Here is a 17,230-nt window from a genome sequence, read left to right as displayed (position 1 = left end):
TATGGAATCAATATGGCTGCAATATGATGCATCATTTCCCTGCATTTTTATAGGTATTCCGAATATATTAAAATGCGAGTGAGGAGAATGAGAGATTTGACACCTGTTGCTTATCCTTGCTCTAATGGCATGTTATAGATAAATAAATGCATATATAGATGTTAAATGGTATGCGATTTGAACTAATTAGCCATATTGATTCCATATGTGAAGTACTTCACTAAACCTGTATTTAAATGAACGATTGGATTGAAACCCTCAGATGTGCTTCAATGGATCTTAGGAAGGGCGTAAGCTGACTAGCCCGAGACGTAATCCATCCATATCTGAATCTACTCATGTCTGAAACTGTGTAGGCATTTCTTGCCTGTGATACTGCTTGAAAGGATTATCCTTGCTTTGGCTTGCTTTGTAAATCTCTCCTGAAGATATTGTGAAATAAAGCAAAGAAGTTTTTAAGTGCAGCAACCTCTTGGACTTTTTTCTATATATATATATATATATATATATATATATATATATATATATATATATATCTGTAATGTGTCGGAACTATATAAATACCTGTAATAAATAAATAGTGCTACTTAGTATATCTATAGGCCTCATTCACATGGCCGCACAGCATACAAACGTTCATGATTTCCTCACCCAGGAGGGATACAGACACAGCCAACAGTCTTTACAAGTCAATGACAGACAGACAGACAGATACCATGGCTGTAGACACATCCAAGTGTTCCCATCTGTATAGGAACAGAGGAGTGGCCTTGGATGAAAGCGGTCTACATCCAGGCCCTCTCTTCCATCCCTGTAGGCATGTAACCCCTTGGGTGCAGGTGAAAATGTACAACTGCAGTGTCTGTCATTAGTTTGTACAGGCTGCTCCCCACGGCTGTACATAAACACTTGTGACGGAATGCAGCCTAGCCATATTTCAGACCAGCACATAAATGCAAGGACTTTGAGCAGTGCTGAGTTCCTGAGGCACAGAAATGAAGCACCTGTGGCTGTGTGAATGAGGCCTATAGATACACAACAAGCTGTATATTTTGCCTTATATCTGTATAAACATGGATACATAAAAGCACAGTCGCAGATCATAAAGGTAATACTCCCGATTTACATGTCCATACAGCAGCTGAAAACATAGGCAGGTTGGACAGGCCCCAGTTGCCAATTTTTTGGTGTATGTGTATACACACTATAAAAAGAAAAAAGCTCTAGTCCAAACATAATATTTCATTTTAGATGGAGTGCGGATGGATTAAAAGCCCTGTCAGTGTTTTATTTTTTCCACCTCAGCAAAAACTCTGTGAATCAACTTAATCATATAACATAGATTGATGCGCTCTGATACAAAGTTCAATCAATGTGAGAAAAGAATTTTTTTGTGCTAAAAAAACCAATGTGAAAAAAATTGCTACCAAATCACTAAAAAATCGCATATACATAAAATCGCAAATATATGAAAAAATCGCAAATATTTAAAAACTGTGTTCCTCCAGTTATGCAAATCCACTGGGAGTGGTGCGATATCTCCAAAGTAAACTAAGCAACAATTGTGTATAGATATACTAAAAATGCGTTTGCAAATAGTAATCAATCCAAATTAGTGCCAATAAATAAACAAATTAGATACATTCCCTGTGATAAGTGTTGAATCCTCCGTAATAAAAAATAAACAGATGATATGCTTATAAAGGTGCAATACATATACAATTGATGAGTATAAATAGATAAATAGTGCCAATAGAATCTGATTAAATATAGATGATTAAATTCATGAGATAGGATAAGTAACAGGCGACAGCTCAATCCCCAGCAATCTGGGACATCTGGACTCCTGCAGCACTTATCTGTTCACCCTCTGAGCTATTTCTTCCACAGCCACAATGAATGGTAATTTTCTCAGTATCAAGTGGTTTTATGTAAAATAAACAAAGAGAGAAAACATTGCGCAATATTGTTACAATAAAAGTTCACAGGCAAAACAGCACAGTGATAAACTCACGTGTGCCTGACTTGTTTCAGGCATGCAGATAAGCAGATCTCAGCTGGCTTGTAAGGACAAGGCTTGCTGCGCAAGCTGCTGCTGCTTGATACAATGAATTCAGCATTTGCGATTTTTTTATATATTTGCGATTTTATGTATATGCGATTTTTTAGCGATTTGGTAGCAATTTTTTTCACATTGGTTGTTTAGCACAAAAAATTCTTTTCTCACATTGATTGAACTTTGTATCAGAGCGCATCAATCTATGTTATATGTTTTAATTTTTAGGGGATTCTGACCACTATATAATTGATAGCAGCTTGATATCATTGTCAATCTAACAATTTTTATTTAATTAATTGCACGTGCATTCACATACATTTGATTTACACTTATTTGATTGTATATGTCACGCTAGAACATTATTGCGCTTGGTGTTTTTGTTTATTTAATCGACTTAATCAACTTTTACGTTCATTTTCTGTCTCCTTCTTGGTTTTTCATCATTGTGGTATTCTTCGTGATCACTATTTAATTATTACGTTTCTTTTTTTTTATTTATAGGGAAAGAGGAAAAAGAAATTTACACGCTTCCCGCAAATTAACATTAAAATCTTAGTTACTAGATTATCCACAGTACCTATGCTATTCCTGTTTTATACAGATTCTGTTCTTCCCTAACCCATATTTATCCTTCCACCCCTATAAATCTCTCCCTCCCCCCTCCCGTTTGATTTGTTTTGTTCTCTGCCTTCTTTTTTTTTATTTGCAGATCTGCTCAGGCCCTGCGGCCCTCTGTCATCTTTTCTAAATATTTCTTTGAAGTTTTAAAATTTTTCCATCTTCTCCATATACTGTTGTATTTTTCGGCGTATCCTTTTTCTCTAATACATAACTATTCCATTCTGCTGTAATATTCTATTCGCTCAAACCATTCATCCAGTTTTTCTATTCTTAACCATTTTTTTGGAATTAGTCCTTTTGCAGCATTCAACAGTATTGGAGTTAATGTTTTTCCATATTGCTTATTTGGGACTTTCGAGTCCTGAAATAGACAGGTCTGTAGAGTACGAATTATCTTTTCTCCAGTTATCTCTTCTATATACAGTGGAACCTTGGTTTGCGAGTAACGCGGTTAACGAGCGTTTCGCAAAACGAGCACTGTATTTCTAAAAAGCCTAACTCGGTTTGCGAGTGTTGTCTCGCAAAATGAGCAGGATTTAGGCCAAAAGGGGTGTGCAGTACCGCTTTTGGCCTGAACCGGGGGGTGCCAGAGCCGAACAGCACCGATCGTCGGCGTTCGGAAATGCACAGAAAGGCCCGAGGACAGTTCGGCTGACCTCGGCAAACCTCGGAAAGGCTTGTGAGCGGAGTCTTTCCGAGGTTTGCCGAGGTCAGTTGAAGTGTTCTCGGGCCTTTTCGGCTGTTTCCGAGGCTCTCCGGCGCCCCCCGCCTCTGGTGGAATGCGGTATTGCATCCCATTGAAGTCAACGCGGAACTAATTATTTTCGTTTTCATTGACTTCAATGGGAAAACTCGCTTTGATATGTGAGTACTTTGGATTACAAGCATATTCCTGGAACAGATTATGCTCGTAATCCGAGGTTCCACTGTATTCCAGAGTTTCCTGCCAATAATCCCTAATTTTTGGACACTCCCCTCAGATGTGTATCATCGTGTCCCTCTGTCCCACATTCCCGCCAGCACTGTGGGGATTTATCTGGTTGGTATTTGTGAATTCTTTCCGGTGTCATCTTGCCAGGAACTTATATAGTTCATTTCTATCGTATTTATATCCACTGCATAATTATACACCGCTCCTATCATTCTCTCAATTTGTTGGTCCTCTATTTCCATACCTATTCTTTTTCCCATTTCCCAAAATAGGAGTTTTTTTCTTGTCCTTCTAGGTCTGTCAATATTTCATATAGTTTAGATATTCCGTGCTTCAGTGGAGTTTGTACGCCACAGAGTTTTTCCCAGTGGGTTTAGTTTCTTTCCATCTCTGGTTGAGGTAGTGTGTTTACAAAGTGTTTTAATTGAAAATATTCCCATTCACTTATCTTCCACCCATTTACTACCTTTAATTCCCGTAGTGATTTCATCTTCCCATTTATAGTAATGTCCCTTATTTGTGCATTCCCCGTTCTACGACCGAAAAGTGTCCCTTTCCCTGGGACAAAAAAATTTGTTCCCGTGAGTGCAATTAATGGTAAGTTGTGTACCCAGTTTTTTTGTCGATGTACTACATCCCAGGTTTTGAATACATTTATAGTCAATTTGTGTGACTCCAAACAAATCTAATGTTCTAAACTTCCGTGGTACCCATATATTTTTGTGCAATATTGTTCTACTCAACGCGTTTTCCATCCTAACCCACTTTTTTTTCATCAATCCATTCTACCATTCGTGAAATAATGACGGACTTATAATATCTATTTATATCTTATACTGTTAAACCTCCGTGTTTTTTTTTTTTCCTAGTGATTAATGCATATTTTATACTCTGCTTTTTGTTTTGCCAAATGTATTTTATCATCATCGTTTTTATTATTCTGACAAAACTCTGGTATCGCTATTGGCAGTATCTGGAATTTATATATTATTTTGGTAGGATCATCATCTTAAGCATATTTATTCTTCCCATCCATGATATTGGTTGCATTGAACTTCTCTTTAATCTCATTTAATAATGGGATGTAATTTGCCAGGTATAACTTCTCAACCGTTGATGTCAATTTAATCCCTAGGTATGACAGTTCTCTTTTTACCCACGTAAATGGGAATTTTACTTTGTAGTGCGAGTACTTCATTTTTTTCTACTCCTATGTTTAAAAATTTTTTTTAATAGGGTATATTTTAAAAAATCGAGAGTTCTCTGTACTTTTTTATTCCTTTGATTATATTTGGCAAAGTCACAGTTGGATTAGTCATGTACATTAAGATGTTATCTGCATATGCTGCAATTTTGTGTACCTCTTCTCCCACCCTCGCCCCTCCTATATCCCAGTTATTTCGTAGCATCACAAGGAAGGGTTCTATTGACAATATATATATCAAACGCCAGCAATAGTTTCCCATTGACTTTAACCATTGCCGTGGGCCTATTATATACATTTTTAATCCATTGCATAATTTTAGTTCCCAGTCATAAGTGTTGAAGCGTATCCATCATGAATCCCCAGTCTATACTATCAAACGCTTTTTATGACAGGAGAAGAGCTGGGGGTCCCCTATTTTTCCCCTTTTGTAGTGTTAGCAGTGTTTTTATACTATTATCCCTGCCCTTCTCTACCCGGAAGAAACCCTGTTTGGTCTGGGTCTACCCACAATGGTATCAATTTTTTTAGTCTTATTGCCATAATTTTTGCATAAATCTTCGTATTGGCGTTTAGTAAGGCTATAGGCCTATAACTAGAACAAATGGTTTTGTCTTTCCCGTCTTTAGGTATTAATGTGATGTGGGTTAATAATGACTTATTTCTTCGTCTTCTCCCATCTTATTCAGGTAATCACAAAGCTTTGGAATCAGTTGATCTTGACATTTTTTGTAGTATTTAAATCGTAAACCCCTCTGGTCCTGCGCTTTTCCCTGAAGGGGTTTCTTTCAAAGCCATTTTAATTTCATCTTGTGTAATTATTTTTTCCAACTCTGTCAATTGTTCTACTTGAATTTTTGCCAATTTGGCCTTTATTAAATATTTGTGTGCATTTCTTTTTCTTGTTTCTTCTTCTTCTTGATTCTTTAATGCATAAAGTGCGCTGTAATATTTTTGGATGGTCAATGCAATATCTGTTGTCTTGTTTACCATTTCTCCTCTTTCATTTTTTATTTTCTCCATATAATTTAAGGTCTTCTTGTTTAAGATTTTTGCAAGGTGCTTCCCTGGCTTATTGCCCCATTTATATCTCTCCTGTGATACTATGTTAAACTCCCTTCTGGTTTCTTGTTCCATCAGGTCTTTTAATTGATCTCTTTTTATAATTAGGGCTTGATGGGTTTCGGCTTCCGCTTGCCTTTTATGCCTTTTTTTTTCCCATTCATATATTTCTTTTACTATCTTCACCATAGCATCTCGTTCTCTAGGAAGTATTGATCAATCTCTTCTCTTATAATTTTTTCTATATCCCTGTCTTATATTAGATCTTCATTTAGTCTCCATGTACTTTTCCTGGTGGGTTCCCCGTAGAGTTTCATCCTCATCATCATCACTGGATCATGATCTGACACTGTTGTTACTCCTATTGTTGTTTCCATTACTACCTCCAGAACTCTATGCTCCACCAGGATATAGTCTAACCTAGAGTACGTTCCATGGACCGCCGAGTGGAATGTGTAGTCTTTTGCACTCGGTGTTGGATTCTCCAGGTATCCACTAATTGATGTTCATGTATTTTTTTTTTAATCATCCTTAGTTTTTCTTTGTCCAATGCAACTGACGTACTATTTAATTTATGGTCCATGGAGAAATTGAAGTCTCCAGCCAGTATTAATTTGCCTTGCTTAAATTCCATCAAATCTTTTAATATTCCTACCAAATATTTTTTGGGGTTTTTATTGGGGCAGTATATATTTGCAAGTGTATACTTCGTACCCTGTAAAGTCCCTAACAAGAAGAGGAAACGACCCGCCAGGTCGACTTTTCTCTTTTCTACTACAAAAAAAGAAAATTGTTTCCAAAGCCAATTGCGACTCCTTTTGCCTTTCCAGTTGGAGAATCTCCATAATACCATATTGGGCTATTCCTTGAATATAGTTTCATATTTGAATCCTGTGTGATGTGTCTCTCGTAGGAATATAATTCCTGCGGCATTTCTTTCTAGTTCTTGTAATACCATGCGTCTCTTCTCTGGAGAATTTAGTCCGCGAACATTGTATGTCAAAAATGTTGTGCTGTTCATGTTTTTCTATACCTCTTAAGCTCCTCCACGTCTCTCCCGGGGTGTTCCCCCACCCACCAGCCCCAAAAGAAGGTGTGGGGGGGACCCCTCCAATTACAGGGAGACACGGGGAGCAGTTAATGTCTATTAGGGCCGAGAGGGCCGTAGGCCTTCCCGAGATAACAAACCATTTCTCCCCACCCCTATCTACCCCCCCGCCTCTCTCCTCCCCTACCCCCACTCCCTTGGGGTTTTGACCTCATGGTCTTAAGCAGGTAACTTGTCTTTTAGGGGATCTCTTGCCCTTCTGCTCTTTGTGGCCCGAGGCGGAGTTCTGTTTGGTGCCCGAGGTCAACCCCTCCTATAATCAAAAGGGTGACTGTGACCTTCAGGTACACCACGTGTCCAGTTCTCCATCTCTTCCTCATTTATCTTATCCTTTTTTCTTCTATTCCCCGCCCCCCCCAATTCCCCAAGACAAGAAAGTTAAATCCTTTTATTATATTGCTCTAATTATCTATTTCCTAGGGATCAAATGCCATTGTTCTTCTTCTTGTATAATTCCCTCCCAACTTAGGGTTGACTCCTTGATGGTTTTTGTTATTGGAATTTCCAATTTTTTGCAAGATTCAGTAGTTTCTTCTAGAAGCAAACATGCAGGGAAACCTCTTGCTCCTGTAAAATTTTCAGTAAATGTTTTAATGTCCTTCTCCTTGTGAAGGTTTCTTGTGAATTGATCCTGTAAAATTTGTAACGTCATTCCCTCATATTGGATTGGTGGCTCTTCTCTCAGATTTGGTTTCTTTCCTCCCAATTCTCAAACCGGACTATTAAGTCTTTTGGATTTTCCATCAGAGACCTTGTGGTCTTCTCAATATGTGCGTGCTTTCAATTTTTATTGGATTGCCTTCTTCTTTTCCAAGTATTGAGTTAAAAACCCTCCTAATTTTTTGTTAAATTCTCTGTTTGGGCAGGATCAGGAAGACCTCGTATTCTTACATTTTTCCTTCTATCCCTATTTTCTTGAACTTCAAGTCTGTATGACTGTTCCTATTGATCTTTTTTTTTCATTTTTATTTCTCCTTTTAGCTCTTTTATTATACATGTGCAAGATTCCATTTTTTTTTCTCTAGTCTTGAGAGCATATGGCCCAAATCCTTGTGAATTATTGCCATTTCAGTTTTTAGGGAATTTTCTAAGGCCGCAAACATTATTTTCATGTCTGTTTTAGTGGTAATTGGGCTGCCTTCTGTTGTTCCTCTTCTTTTCTTGTACGTAAATCTGGTTCAGGTTCCTGTTCTATTCTGTGTTCTGAGGATATGCTAATTTCTAGCAATGTTTTATTCTGAGCCTTCGTATCCTTTTTTCCTTAGTCTACATTGTTTTTCCGTTATCTGCCTCTCTCCTTCTCCATCCCCTCCCTGAGTTATACATTTATTCATTGGGCCAGAACCGGGGCTTAGGCTAGTATGGGGTGATTTAAGTACCCCTCCTCCTCATCACCTCTCCTTCTTCTAAGATTAAAAATTGTCCATATAATTCCAAGATTACCAATACTAAAGTACCTCAATTTGGTGTGTTTTCTAATCCACTTCCAGCACACCCAAATCGCACAATATCGCAAAATGTTTCTCAAAGTCTGTAAGTGATAATGGTTTAATTTAAGAATTTATATCACCAGAGTGGTACTGTGGATACAACACTTATAAATAATGCCGCGTCCCGATAATTGAGAATATTGAAAGATGAATTTTTGGATAATGGACTTTGTAGGCATAACACATTTATATTAAAAGGTATTTATTACAGAAATAGAACTAAAAAACAAATTGAGCCTAGGAGCATATTTAATACACCGTCTACATAATCAAGATTATTGAAAGATTCGGAAAACTGAGCAATTCGCTTTAACAATAATATGGAAATTTGAAGAGGCAGTGTGTCATATAAAAACGCAGCTTGCTCTACATGTTGCACGTTCAATAACGCTTCTTCAGGAGCTTTTGATGTATTCTATGAACGAAAAAAAAAAATCAGCATAAGTTCATCACATTCTACGTGTATATATATCAAACATTAATGTATAATACTATTGCCCCAGTGACTTTGGCAATTCAGAACGTCTCCCCAGCTAGAAACCTCCCACAACACCATTGCCACAAAAAAAAAACATGAAAAAACAGAAAAGGGACAGAAAGACCTTGGAATGGGATTTGGAAATTATGGGAACGGATGTTTGGATTGTTGGATGAATGGGCAGTAAATAGGGAACTCGTCAGCATAAAGATAGTTGTAACCAGGTATTTACTTACATTTTTAAAAAAAGAGAAGAAATAAGATAAACTGAGCGGAGAATAATGTCCTCGACCCTGATAGACAATCAGAGAGACAGATCTTCAAGTCACTTCTTGAAGTAGTCTGTGTATATACATGGATGTTATAAATTCAATATTATGTAATTAATAAAAATGTATTTTAATTAAAGCAGTTATTTTAGAAGATAGATAAAGGAATAAAATTATAAATATTCATTGTCTCACCTAATAGAACCACCTTGTACCAGATACCCTAGGGTAATTAGTGATCGCTGATACAGACGATAGCATCCATGACAAACAACCAGGTACAGGCTAAATCAATTTGGGGAAGCCTCCCACTACATGAAAGCCAGTAGTCCAAAAGTAAATGCTGAAGGTAGATGAGAAAATCCGGACAGCCGCAGACTGGGAAGATATTGTCCAAAATTATTTATTATAAAATCAGGATCATACAGGATACCGTGGCAGAAAAGTACAGACAATCAGCTAACGCGCTTCACCCTTATGCTAAGTGCTTACTCATAGCTAGAAATAATGAGAATGAGACCACATATATACTTTCTATTGTGAATCATGTGACTGTGTAATAATGCCAAGATCCAGACCAGCTGTGATCCGGCTCTGGGAGGTGTATACACCTGTCTATGAGTAACAAATGCTGAAATACAAGATTCCTCTAAAATTGTAGTATATATATATGTGTAAGCAACGGAATAATGAAAAATAAAAGTAAAGTAAAATAAGTATAAAAATAATGGGATTGATGAAATTATTAAAAAGTGAAAATAAGTGAAAAAAGAGTGACAAATTTTGAGTAGGAGTGAAAAATGTGTGTCAAAACACTAATAAAAAAATATATATATGAATATATAGAGAAAAAAGTATCGGTTTGTAAATAATAAGAAAATGACTACATAAAACAGAAGTGGAATCCCCGTGTAAGCAGAGGATATCATCTTGTGTGTAAGATTGATACAATAGAAGATAAATTTACAATGAAAAAGAAAAAATTGTAAAGATAATTAGTGGATGTATAAATGTGTCATTTCCCTTCATATACGCATAGAATGACACATTTTAAGTTCTATTCACATTTTGCTATGCAAATTTATTATTTATTAACTCATGTATTTGCTTATTTGTCTCCTCCCTTTTAGGAGATGGGGCTACATGTCTACAGACCATGGGGACTCGAGACCATATATTTGTGTGATTTATATGAGGATATACACACATACATTTATATTTCTGCACAACTATGATTCTTATCCACAAATTATAAAATAAAAGCTTGTGTCTTACATGTCCATACACACTTTTATATAGTGTTCATTTACATACACACATTCCTCAGTTTATTGATACACTGTTTACAACTCCTGTGTATCCCTTGAGATATCATGACACATTAATACACCCACTAATTATCTTAGACTTTTTTCTTTTTCATCATAAATTTATCTTATATTGTATCAATCTTACACACAAGATGATATCCTCTGCTTACACGGGGATTCCACTTCTGTTTTATGTAGTCATTTTCTTATTTACAAACAGATACTTTTTATATATATATATATATATATATATATATATATATATATATATATATATATATATTTTTTTTTTTTTTTTTTTTAGTGTTTTGACACCCATTTTTCACTCCTATTCAAAATTTGTCACTCTTTTTTCACTTTTTAATAATTTCATCAATCCCATTATTCTTATACTTATTTTACTTTAATTTTTCATTATTCCGTCGCTTACACATATATACTACAATTTTAGAGGAATCTTGTATTTCAGCATTTGTTACTCATAGACAGGTGTATACACCTCCCAGAGCCGGATCACAGCTGGTCTGGATCCTAGCATTATTACACAGTCACATGATTCACAATAGAAAGTATGTATGTGGTCTCATTCTCATTATTTCTAGCTATGAATAAGCACTTAGCATAAGTGCAAAATGCGTTAGCTGATTGTCTGTACTTTTCTGCCTTTTCTGATCCCGATTTTATAATAAATACTTTTGGACAATATCTTCCCAGTGGTCGGCTGTCCGGATTTTCTCATCTACCTTCAGCATGATTCAGCATTAGCCAGCACCTGGGGCTCTTTACTCTCGGAGACAACCATTCACTTCCCACCTGGTTTGGATCCATACCTGTGCGGTGAAAACTCTCTCACTACATTCGGATCCAAAAGTAAATGGTTGCTGCTGGGTATCTGTTTAGGGGAATACAGCAAGAAAAAGGAAAAAACCTCTGTCAGTGTAGAAGTCAGAGAGGTATCTCTGACTATTGGGCTTAGGACAATTCAAGAATAGCATCTCCAGCATAGGGCAATTACCTTAAACGTTGACGTTTCCTGGAGCTCACCGCTCAGATGACAACGCCGCACAGGGTAGGAGCAGCTTTGAGAGTCGCCAGCCCAGAGCGTCTCTTTGTACGCCAGTCCCGGCAGTGACATCAGTCAGTTTGGCTGGATATGACGTTCTCACACCCAGCCGGATTCTACTGCACATACGCCCGACCTCTGAGCCGTCACACCACATCCAATAGGAGCGGGGGACGGTCCCAAGTGTCCGGCGCAGCCACAGAGCAAAGCACCAGAAAGAGACAGGATGGTCTCCCTCCTGGAGCTAAAAGCACAGCTGAGAGCCAATTGGCTGAAAACAGACGGCGCTTTGCGGTGTATTATGCGGCCACAAAGCGCCATCTGTTTTCAACCAATTTCAGCGATTCATGGTGTGGACCGGCCCGATAAGCCCATTCCCACCTGATGTAGTTGGGACTGTACTGACAGTCCAAAATCCAGCTTATTCTTTGTGCACCGTTACAGTGCAGTGAAAAAAGTACAGCAAGTTGCATTTTTCTGCAACGCAGTGAACATAAAAGGCGAAAGAAAGAAAGGACGTGACCTCAAAGGAAAAATCGCTTAGGGAAAAACGCAAGTAAACACGCAGTTTCTGGTGTGAATGGGCCTTTATTCTTCATTCTACACAAAGCTGAAAAGCAAATAAACAAATTGCTCCAGGGGCCAAATATTACAGCGTCTCAGCATCTACATTCAACATCAGCATCAAAATGTTTATCATCTGGAAAATAAAAAGTCTGCCTGTCTGTGTCCAAATCCCATGTTGGTCACATTTAACCAACTGCTGTGAAGACGTTAGATTACCCACCTGGGTTGTTTTTCTTGTAATACTGGATGAAAGCAGAGGAAACCATACAAACTCAGGAGAACACAACCTCCTAACAGATGGTTTTCCTGGGGGGAGATGACACCCAGGACAGGTGCTGCATGGCAGAGTGCTAAACACTTCTGCGTCTGTTTTTCCACATTTTCCAGATCTATTCATAAAGTCACTGTTGGGTTTATTAGTGTGTACCCATGTTACTAACTATATGTCTGTCCCTTTCTCAGGGTATGGGTTACCTTACTATAAATGCACTATAAGGCCTTATACACACAGCTTGATTTACACAGGATCTGCATATAAACATGTACTGCATCTGAATTCTCACAGACACACAGCCACTTATGTTTGTTTGAGCAGAGATGTGTACTATACTTGCGCTGCTGCCACCGATCACACACTTTTGATGTTTACAGGTCAGCCCTGAATCAGCTATTCTTGTAGGTGCACAGAATGATCTCAGACTTAGTTTCCACCGCCACATGAATAAAATATTCAGGGCCGACATGTAAAGATCATTAAAGCGGAGTTCCATCCAAAAATGGAACTTCTGCTTTAAGTGGTGGTGGCCCCCTTACATGCCACATTTGGCATGTCATTTTTGGGGGAGGGGGGAGCGGGTACCCAGTTTTTAAGGGCACCCAGCTCCCACTTCCTCCTCTGGCTCTGCGGCGCCAGAAGTTCACCTCTCCCCCGTCTCCCTCCCTGCAATCTTCTGGGACACGTCACAGGTCCCAGAAGATTGCCCAGCCATTCACAGAACACAGTGCGCCCACAGTTAGAATGCCGGCGCCGTGGAGAGGAGGGGGAGAGGCCGCATCGCTGGACTGTAGGACAGGTGAGTGTCTGATTATCAAAAGTCAGCAGCTACACTTTTTGTGGGTGGAACTCCGCTTTAAGGTGAAATCAGTGGTAGCGCAGAATTACCCTGGCCTTCAGTTTTTCAAAATGTGTGCCTGCACTGCCACCGCCTACAAATTGTTAAAGTGTAACTAGTTTTGGACAGAGTGGAGATGGATTAGAAGGCCTGTCAGTTTTTGTTTTTTTTTGCCGTCTGTGCCCCTATTAGGGAGATTCACCTTTTCCGTTTGTCCTGCTTACCATTATCTACTTATAAAAAACAAACAAGGTGAAACCTAAGCCGCGCACCCTGGATCAAACAATTGTTAAATAAATAATGAAATAAAGTGAATAAATAAAGAGCAGCGCGTAGTGAACCAAAGGTCAAATTGTGAAATGAAAATGAATAACTAATTTCATATCGCGCTCAAATACATATACATAAATATAATCAAACCGTGATCAATGTAAGTAAGTAATATGTATTCTTTTACATATTTTTGGTAATAAAAATCTCAATAAGCATATATTGATTGGTTTGCGCAAAAGTTATAGCGTCTACAAAATAGGGGATAGATTTATAGCATTTTTATTATTATTTTTTTTTACTAGTAATGGCGGCATTCTGCAATTTTTATCGTGACTGCGACATTATGGCGGACACATCGGACAATTTTGACACATTATGGGACCATTGGCATTAATACAGTGATCAATGCGATAAAAATGCATTGATTACTGTAGAAATGTCACTGGCAGTGAAGGGGTTAACACTAGGGGGCGATCAAGGGGTTAATATGTGTTCCCTAGTGTGTGTTCTAACTGAAGGGGGGAGGGGACTGACTAGCGGAGATGACAGATCACTGTTCATACTTTGTATGAACAGACGATCTATCACTTCTCCTCTCAGAGAACCAGGATCTCTGTGTTTACGCACAGAGATCCTGGCAGTCATCGAGACCGCTGGGCACTCGCATTGGCTCTGGGGGCGAGCTGCGGGTGCCTCCGGCGGCGCGTGCACACACGGCCCTAGTGGCCGCCTTAAGGAGCGACGTAACATGATGGCGATTCGCCTGCCCGTGCCATTCTGCCGCAGTACAACTGCGGCGGCTGGTCGGCAAGCGGTTAACTGAATGTAAACGGCCTTTGTAGCCAGATTAAAAATCAAACATGTACATGTACATGCACAAACGTATCAAAAAAATTAAATAAACAAGCAGCTATAAATACATCTGCAGCATCAACAAGGTTGGGGGGCAGCTTCATCACAACTTGCATTGACTTCGGTTAATGAAGTCACAAGGAAGTCGCGCAGGATGTCCACTGTCAAAGTCGTGCAACTTTGAAGCCGCGTAGATGTGAACCGGGACTCAATCTTTTAGGTTTTCTGAATGTAATGTTAGTGCCCCAGAAAAGTTTGAGTTATTTAGCTGACAAACTACCATTTAGGAGACAAAAGGGTCTGGCTTATTAGAGCCTGGATAGAATTGATTGGGATAAGCAATTCAGTTCACAGCATTGCCAGGCAGATGGATCACTTGGTAAACTAGTAAGTGGTTCCAGTTAGCTTATAGTGACTGTTTCCATCATACACTTCTCAGACATCTGAAGGAAACCTGTATTGAAAAGTGTGTAGGCTACCACTGCCTACATCCCCTTCTGAAAATACTAGAGCCCAAGCTGTCAGGCTGATCCCAAGGCTTCTGTACTTAAGAGTCATAGAATGTATTAAAGAGAGATGACCAGCTAATATTTTCTGAAAGCGCTAGAAAAGTCCACTTTATGACTATATAATAAGGCTTACCTGTAGATACAGTGAATACGTGTACTGTTTACAAGTCATTCATATTTGTAGGAGTTGGTGATGTCACTACTACTGGCGTATGCTGTCCATTCAGAAAGCTGTGCTGCGGGAGTGACATCATTACGGCCCCGCCATTAAAACAGCCGGAGAGCAGAAACCTGGAAGGAATACAGAGTAAAGATGGAAGCGCCGTCAGCGGTTAGCTGGATGGCTTCATTCTAAGGCAAGTCTGTCATAATGTGCTAGTAGCAGTGCATACTAGCACATTACGACAAACTACCCAGGGTTTTTTCTTTTTTGGAAGTTTTCTACCGCTTAAAAGAGATCAGCGGTAGAAGCCTTTATACTGCTCTCTGTACAAGTCACTTTGGACTTTGTGACATATTTTAAGTGCAGAGCAGTGACACGCGTGCAATCTGGATCTTCTTTACAGAGAACCAATGTATTACAACAAAATAAAAACAAAGTTGGTTTAACAGTGTAAATTGACCTCACCAACCATCATGGAGACTCCATTGCAGATATGTAAAGCACAACTCCCATATACTTAAGGGGGATACAGCGGACTTTGAATACGATTTTTAAAGTTTGTTAACAACTCTCTTTTGTATAGGCGATGCATTCCACATACAGTCATGTATAAAATGTAAGAACACTTCACTGGTTAACTACTCTTGCAACTTTTTTGAATAGGCAAAGGTTGTACCTTCTTTCAAACAATGCCTACAAATAAAACTAATATAAACATAAGCAAATGACAAATAAAATTGATATAATGTATTCATTGGCAAAAATGCAGATTTGTAATGTGAAAAAGTAACTTTCCCTCTAGAGTTGCCCCCCTACATTTACATTTGGATTTAGAGGTTTCAGACTAAGTGCCAGTGATTAGAACCTCCTTGAGAAGTATGTGGGTAAAACCTGTCTTATTTAAACTTCAGACAACGATTTGGTGTTCTCTTTGTTATTGATGTATGCAGGGTCATCATGCAACGGGCCTTTAAAAGGAAGATCACCAAAATATTTGATATCAAAAATTGTACTGTAAGGAAAACTTCTTACATGTGGTTCAGATTTCAAATGACTAATAGTTTGTCCAGTCCTGGCTGGCACAGCAGACTTAGCCCAAAAAGCTGATCGTTTGATGCTAAAAGACATCTGCAAGAACTCCAAAATGTAATTGTGGGATTTGCAAGTAACTCATACAACAGCTAGGGTCAAAACACACACATCCACAACTAAAAATAAATAAATAATGGATTACACCCATTTAACCTGCACGACAGATGCATTATGCCCCATACACACGACGAGATTATCGGACCAATGATCGTCTTTTTTTTTTTTTTTTTGCATGATAATCTCAGATTGAATCTGATGAGTTTACTAAAGTCACAAAAATTCTCGTGCGACAGAATAAAAATTTGGAAGTGATGTTATGTGTTGTAATGCATTTGTATTTCATTTTCGAACGACAGCTGTACTGATTAAATGAAAACCATACAATCTTGCATCGTGCAAATTTTTTTTCGTGTATGTCCGATCAAATAACATCAGATGAACTGACCTGATCGGCTCTCGAAAGCTCTGTACAAACGATCAGATTATCGCTCGATCGCTCCGAAATCGGCTTTTTCGTACGATTTTCTAAACATGTGTACCGGGCATTAGGAAAAAGCCTTTGCTGTCCAAAAATAAAAAACTGAAGCAAGATTAGACTACGGTTTTGCATTGAACATATACGCAAAGACCAGGCTTTCTAGAACACTGTTTTGTGGACTGATGAGTAAAAGATAGAGCTGTTTGGTCACAGAAATAGTAGACATATTTTGTGAAAACCAAACAACAGCATTTGATGAGAAGAAATTCTTAAAGCTATGAAGCAAGGTAGTAGAAACGTTATAGTTTGGGGTTACTTTGCTCCTTTAGGGCATAGACAGCTCACAGGGGCCGAATCAACTATACATTCTGCATCACATCAAAGCTTTCCTGATAATGGGAGACCATGGGGGAGATTCACTATAACTGGAGCAGTCGTAATCTGGTACCAATCAGGTTCTAATTTCAACTTGTTTAATTAGGCTTTCATAATAAAACCTGGATGATGGTTGGTTTCTATGCAAATTGGATGCAGGTTTCCCTGCATAGATGAACACCTTTTACTAATTATGAAGTTTACAAACTTCTTT

This window comes from Aquarana catesbeiana, linkage group LG04 (genome assembly GCF_042186555.1).
Source record: "Aquarana catesbeiana isolate 2022-GZ linkage group LG04, ASM4218655v1, whole genome shotgun sequence".
NCBI lineage: Eukaryota > Metazoa > Chordata > Amphibia > Anura > Ranidae > Aquarana > Aquarana catesbeiana.
The sequence above is the reverse complement of the archived record's forward strand: the minus strand, read 5'-3'. Positions refer to the sequence as shown.